This window comes from Notamacropus eugenii, chromosome 2 (assembly GCF_028372415.1).
Source record: "Notamacropus eugenii isolate mMacEug1 chromosome 2, mMacEug1.pri_v2, whole genome shotgun sequence".
In the NCBI taxonomy this organism is placed as follows: Eukaryota; Metazoa; Chordata; class Mammalia; order Diprotodontia; family Macropodidae; genus Notamacropus; species Notamacropus eugenii.
The window spans coordinates 50,046,268-50,054,148 of NC_092873.1; positions in this window are offsets into that span (position 1 = coordinate 50,046,268).

A 7,881-nucleotide genomic window follows, 5' to 3' on the forward strand; every position below is an offset into this window, starting at 1 on the left:
AGGAATGAGCCATTATCCAATAGACAATCATGTGGGTACTAGGTGCTGAAAGCAGAACTTAGGAGCAATCAAGTGGGGAATTTCCTTTTTCAGAAAGGAAATAGCACATTTGGGAAATAGAGTTAGGAAGATCCTACCCAGGCTGTGTTCAAGGTCATCTTCAAAACCTTTCCAGGCATCCACCATTCTCAGACTGCAGCACATGTCAATTGGCTTTATGATAACTTAGACAACTATTCCTGTAATCAGAACTTCAAACAATAATGAATTGCAGTCCCAGTCTTAAAATAACAAATAAATGTTCCCTGGTATCCTTCATATAGGGCCATCTCAAATTTGATTGAGCTATGACTTATCGAATCAATTTACAAAATTTTTCCTGTCTTCTTAAAATACTTCTTCAAACTCTCTAAGCATACTTAAGTGATCTAACACTGATCCAAAAGTATCCAGAACAACTATCTAGTGACAAGAGAGGTTTAGATAACCCACATTTGTTCCCAAACCTTATCTGCCTTCTATATTTTAAATCAAAGCTTTTTCTTTTCAAATCTCTCAATCCTGTTCTTCAGATTATCTAACTTTCCTTTACATTTTAACCATAAGACAAGATAGCTCATAAGTTATTACTTTTACTAACATAACTTGAACAAAGCAAAGAGATTAATATCTAACCTTACAGATTGATACGTTTATGTCTTTGTTTCACAAGTTTGTTATTCTTCCCTAATTATATTCACTCTGGAAAAATAAGATACTTCAGGAATTAAATCTTTTACATATAATAACTTCAAACACAAATTTTAACTCTTGCTTAGGCCATGGAATGACTACAAATTCAGATTAAAACAGCAAAATCTCTTCTGCTTTAAACCCTAATTTAACAATAAATTATTTTGAAAATTTAGTAGACCTCAACAAAAAATCACACAAGATTTTTCAGAACATTTCTTCTAAAAGTATTTCCCCTTCTTTAAAAAATCATTTAAAATTTATTCTGATGTTCACTAAACTTTTATGAAGAAAAGTTAGTTGGAAACTTTTAAACTGATAGATATCTCTTTCTTCCTCCTTAAAGTAAAAATAAACCTTTAAAATTGGGATTCATTAAACTATGTTAGTATAAAGTAACACAAATTCTCAAAGCATTATAACAAAACTAAATTCCTAGATATCACAAAGTTTCTTAATCAAAAAGGTGTTTGTAATGGAAAGGAGAATTAGTTTCTATAGGTCAAAAATGACATCCAATTCATTTAATCTTATCACAATAACAAATTTTCCTTAAAAAATCACTAGGAATTAAATACATTCTGGCATTTCAGATAGATAGTCCCTAAACCTTCAAATTACCATACATAAATATATCTTTTAGATGAAATAGGCTTGAAAATCATGCCCTTATTTTTTTTTTTTTTTTAGGGATTCTCATTTGCTCATTAGGAATTCTACAACACAGAAACTTTTGCAGAGTTTTACAAGAACTTTAACTCAATGCATTTCTAAATCACCTTGAATAACATGTGGAAACTATAACTTTAAATCACTACATATTTTCATAATAGCCAAGATTTCAAATGGAAAAATCTGCTATCATAGTACATACCAAATTTCATCACATCCTTATAAAAGTCCAATTCATATGCAACAAGATCCAAATTAAAATTTCTTTGACAACATTTCTACCTCACAAAGGTCTCTCAAATTTCACACTCTAAGAGAAATTCATAAATACAATATGAAATGGACATTATTTCCCCCCCTCCCCAGAGCCCCTGGGTTGAGATAATGTCTGTTGAGTTTCTAGGCAGTGTTGGGCCTAGTAGCCACTTTCTGTTAGTGGCTACACTTTCTGTTGTACCCCTTTGCCTAGCAGCTGCCTGGGCGCCCATCTCTGTTGTGCCCCCTTGCCTAGCAGTACCTAGGAACCCTTATCAAAACTGTTCTGTGAAAAATGTGTGCTATTGGAACCACAAGGCTGTACCGGGAGGTGCTAAGATGCTTAAAAGGCACACACACCTTTGTTCAGGGCTGCCACCTTTGTGGACAGCCGCTGGCTAATAAGGACACTCCCAAATTCTCTATTGATTCTTGCCTGTGCTTGTCTCGGTCCGTCCATTTCACAATACAATTTTAGAAATAACACAACAATAAATTCAGATGTTATCATTTGAATTTCCCGAAATTATTGATCTAACTACTTTTGGTAATTAAAACTATTTCAAAGTGAACAATTACATTAGAGAGAGATAATAATAATGTATGTAACATGTCAATCATTATGTTAAGCATTTTACAATCATTATATCATAACAACAACCATAATTATTTTTCCTTTTACAAATCATGAAATGGGTCAAACAGAAATAAAATACATTTTTGCAGTTGGAACAGAGAAGTGTGAAGTTTACCAAGGGCAGAAAGACTGGTGTCCCAGTGGTGATAATTCTTGAAGGCAAGACTCAGAGAATGTTTGACACAGGTCTGATCCATCCACCTGTCACTTCCCCCACAGCTACAGAATTACTAAGCCTGGGGCGGTTTGCAGCTGCTGGGACAGGATGGGCAGAATATGTAGGACCTAGGTGATATTTCCAAGCTGTACCTAGAAGAGTGGGCTACAAGGTGCTCAAGGGTACAGGACTGTTAGAATCACTGCCAGTCTGCTAAATTGCTGCCCTTACACTTCTCTTGCATTCTCTTCTCTATAATGATCTGGGATGAGAAGGGTTAACATGAACCCTTGTGACTTAAAAATCTCCATTCTGAGATACTCTCTTAACTTTGGGAGTGGGTAATGCTAAGTAATCAGGATTGGGAGGGGGTGTTTTAGCAAGGTGAACTCCTGGAGCTACCCAGTAATTCCAAATGATAAGTTTCCAAACTTTTTAATGGTTAATCTCACAACCTACAAAATCTGCTAAAATGATTTTAACTAAGATGATTTAACTTTTCATTGTAATTCCAGGTTGGCCAGACCAGAACAACAAGGAAAAGTCTTAAAATTTTATTTCCCTAGTTTAAAAGTCTCTGGCTGCCTGCATTTTAAAACTTACAAGATAACAGACTCACTCAGCACACATGATACAAACAGAGACATATACTGACAGACAAATTGTAATTAACGATAGTGAGAGAGGGAATCTGAAGTTTGTTAGAAATCCCCATCATGAATTGGCTATTATAATTCTGAGGAAAAAAGGGATTGGAAAGATTCAAGACCTGACAGAATAAGGGTGCACCTCTATGGTTGTAGGAGGGGTGGGAAACCTTGGTGCCCCCGAAGTTTCTGACTATCCACAACCTTGAGATGAGTCCTACATTCAGATTTCCAATACCTTGGTTTCTTACAACAGTGACAAATACCAGGTTTGTGGTCCCTTACCACATTAAGGGTGGGGAGTGGGTTTGGGATGGGAAGCTGTTCGAAACTCCCTTTTGACTTTAAAGTCCTCAGCCTGTGTTTCTAGTGTTTTGGCAATAATATGCAGCTCAGCTATAATCTGTAGGAAATCGTTAAGGGAAAGGGGAGGCGGAGGAAATGGCGGGTTTTTGGAGGCCTATGAGGTAAAGGTGGAGGAGGAGTGGTAGTAGTATTAAAGCATTCTCTGGACATCTTAACTGTTCCAGGGCATGTTTAACTAGGCCCCAAGAAGATATTATGGAGGGAGGGACAGGCTTGTTGCCACTATATGCTCATTTTATGTTTTCACCTATTCTATCCCAGTTTTCAGGGTTGATGGTTCCTTCCTCTGGGAACTATGGGTCAGCCTTTATTATCTCATCTACCATTTCTTCAGTTCTACTTTCCTATAGCTTAGATCCTGACTGCTTTACCAAGTATTTCAACAAATTAACATAACTTCTCCTAGTAGGATGTTCTTGACCCATAATACGTCCCCCAGCCTACTCACAGTCATGACTCCGGGAGGGATCGGGCTGCCAACTCCTGCTGCCACCGAATATGTGCCTTCAGGTCCCTGGTTCGAGTGCCAGATGCTGTGTCCCACGCAGCAGAGTTTGAACAGGGGTCACCTGTAAGGGGACAGGAGCGCATGAGGGAAGAAGAGAGAGCACACAGACACCAAACTGTTCAAGGCATAGCCTGGACAGGCTTGGGGAAAAGGCGACTGCCCAGAGACCCTTCAGGAGTCAACTTTTACTTAGAAATTGACATCATGGTTACATCCCAAGATAAGGACACCAAACATACATTTCCTGGGAGAACACACAGATATACAATGCATAACTTTTACAACCCATTGTCCTGTCTTCATGACATAGAATTCTGTACAATTTACTTAGGGGATTTCCTGCCCAGCTGGGTTCCCAAAGGGGCATACTTGACCTCACAGTCATGTCCCTGCTGTTGCAGGAGACATATACCTCATATATAACTTTTGCTGCTTACGAGGCTTGTGAAATCAAGCTGTAAGTAGGATCGAGTCCCACATTGGGTAAAAGAGAAATAATTACTATTTAGTGCAATTAATCTTTTAATACCAAAATACTAAATACAGGGAGGGATAAAATCGCAATTGTATGGCAGTGATTGTTAAACATTAAAAAAAATAAAAATTATAAAAAAAAATAAAAAAATAAAAAAAAAATACTAAATACAAACATAGAGACACATACTGACAGACAAATTGACAAAACAAGTACAAACAAAGCACACAGTCAATGACAAGGAGATGGGGGATTAGAGGCTTGTTAGAAACCCCTATCACAAATCGATTATTATTATTCTGAGGAAAGAAGATTGGGGAATTTGCAAGGATTCAAGGCCTGATAGAGTTGCGGTAGATGAGGATTGGATCCTGCCACCTTTGCTTAGAGTACCTCTACTGTCTTTTGGGGGAAGCCTTGGCACCCTAGTGTTTCTGACTTTCCATAACCATTCAAATTTCCAATACCCTTGTTTCTTGCAATAGTGACAAATACTAGGCTTGTGATCCCTTACTACATTAGGAGTGGGTTGTGAGTTTGGAATGGGAGCTGTCTGAAGCTTCCTTTTCACTTTAAGGTCCTCCTCAGCCTCTGTTGCTAGCGTTGGGGCAAACTGGGAGGCAAGCTCAGATATGAACTGCAAGGAAATCTTTAAGGGAAGTGGGGAGGGAGCTTCTCTTGATTCTTGTGTTTGAAAATCAAATTTTCTATTCAGCTCTGGTCTTTTCATCAAAAATGCTATTTCACCAAATGCTAATTCTATTTTATTGAATGGTCATTTTTTTCCCCTGAAGTATTATACTCAGTTTTGCTGGGTAGGTGATTGTTGGTTTTAGTCCTAGTTCCTTTGACTTCTGGATTATCATATTCCAAGCCCTGAGATCCCTTAATGTAGAATCTGCTATATCTTGTGTTATCCTGATTGTATTTCCACAATACTCAAATTGTTTCTTTCTGGCTGCGTGCAATATTTTCTCCTTGACCTGGGAGCTCTGGAATTTGACTATGAAATTCCTAGGAGTTTTCCTTTTGGGATCTCTTTCAGGAGGGGATTGGTTAAATCATAAAGAACTTACTAAAGTTAAACTGTTTACATTCCTATATGAAAAGATAATATTCATAATTCTTGAGACTTTTCTCAGTAGTAGGGTAGTTGGAGGGATTGTATACATATAGACAGAGGGCACAAGGTGACATCTTAAAAAAATAAAATTAAGGGATGAGACAGGAATATATTGAGAGGAGAAAGGGAAAAATAGAATGGGGCAAGCTATCTCTCACATAGAAGAGGCAAGAAAAAGCTTTTCCAGTGAAAGGGAAGAGAGGGGAGGTGAGAGGGAAAAAGTGAACTTTACTCTCATCCCATTTGGCTTAAGGAGGGAATAACATACACACTCAATTTGCTATGAAAATCTATCTTACAGTACAGGAAAGTAGGGGAGAAGGGGATAAGTGGGGGGGGGGATGATAGAAGGGAGTGCAAATGGGAGAAGGGCATAATTAGAAGTAAATACTTTTGAGGAGGGATAGGGTCAAAAGAGAGAAGAGAATAAATGGGGGGCAGGATAGGATGGAGAGAAATATAGTCTTTCACAACATGACTTTTATAGAAGTCTTTTGCTTAACTGCACATGTATAATCTATATCAAAGTGCTTGTCTTCTCAGTGGGGATGGATGGGGAGGGAGGAAGGTAGAGAAGTTAGAACTCAAAGTTTTAAAAATGAATGTTAAAAAATGTTTTTACTGGGAACTGGGAAATAAGATATCTAGGCAATGGGTTATAGAAGTCAGTCTTGCCCTCCAAGAAAATAGAGGGGATGTGGATAAGGGAAGGGAGGGGTATGATAGAAGGGATGGCAGATTCGGGGGAAGGGGTAATGCACGCTGTCTTGGGGTGGGCAAAGGGGAGAGATGGGGAGAAAATTTGAAACTCAAAATCTTGTGGAAATGAATGTTGAAAACTATAAGTAGGTAAATAAATTAGAAAAAATACAAAATAAAAGAAAGTGGGGAGGAAGGAGGCAAGGAATACGATAGAAGAGGAGTGAAGGTTGGAGGAGAAAGACAGGCTGGGTCTACTGAACAAGAGGGGAAGGTGGAGTAGAGGGAATTAGCTAGTACTAGGGGAAACAGTAGTAATGCTAAGGCAGCCTTGAGAGCCTTAAGGGAAGAGGCTTCTGCTTCTCATTCTTCTTCCACCATCTCATCAAACCAATGATGAAAACATTCCCACTCCTGGGTAGATGTTTTATTGTCCTTTAAATTTAATTTGGTTTCAGGATGAAGTAATTTTGACTGGTCAAAAAAACCCCATCATGGCCAACACAATTTGGGGTTATTGCCATACTAACGCTGACAATACTTGTGATCTTCAGGTTGGTCTAATTTTCCTTGATTGATCCTTACCTCCAGGGGACCTAAGTAATGCAAAGTGTTTGAACCCAGACTTGATCCCTGCCCCCAGAACTAACTTAAAGGGAATTGTGGACTTCAACCAAACTATGGAGAGTCCTTTGGAAGCTGGGAATAGTGGAATTTACCGACCCTGTCAAGGTTAAAACTCAAGGAAAGTAATGTGTCCTGAAATGCCTGAATCACTAGCGCTGGTGGGTTGTGGCATTGTTTTTCCTGCTCCATCGGTTTCATCTGAATCATGGCACCATAACTGTTGACCTGAAAGTTTGATTAAAAGAGACAAAGAGGCTAGGTGGCATATAAACTCATATTGTTTATTCTCTTAATCTAGCAGACGTACATGGAGTCAGAACTTAAATTCTGAGTGCCTGATTAAAAGAAAGACATGTCTTTTATACATTTTAGAAGAATCCAACTCAGGGATTTACGATCTCCATATGTGTTTAACCATAGCATGAGAAATGAATTTTCTTAATTGAATAGGTTGTAAGTACTACAAGATAAGAGAGTTAACAAAGTGTCCATTGAAAACACAAGCCAGAATATCTGTATCTCCCTTACCATCAACATGACATAACATAGTATATGTCCATAAAATATTATGATAAGAAAAGTTCCATTATTCAAAATAGTGTCTCGGGTTGAGGCACCTCATACTCAATGGCCATAAACAGAGGAACGCTCTTAACTTTATCTGGCCTTGTAGTGGCTGACACAGGAAGAAGCCTTCTCTGGGTTTACTCAGAAAACAAAGAAGGGCATGTCTGTCAGGCCAAGATTCTTCTTCTGGTTGATTAGTTCAGACTTTAGCCCTTATTGGGATTCAAACGATCTTAAGTGATTATCATTAGTAACAGCAAAATTATGCTATGACCAACTTTGATAGACTTAGCTCTTCTCAGCAATGCAATGATTTAAGACAATTCCAAAAGACTCAAGGTGGAAAATGTCATCCACCTCCAGAGAAAGAATTACAGAATCTGAAGGTAGTTCTAAGCGTAGTATTTTCACTTGTT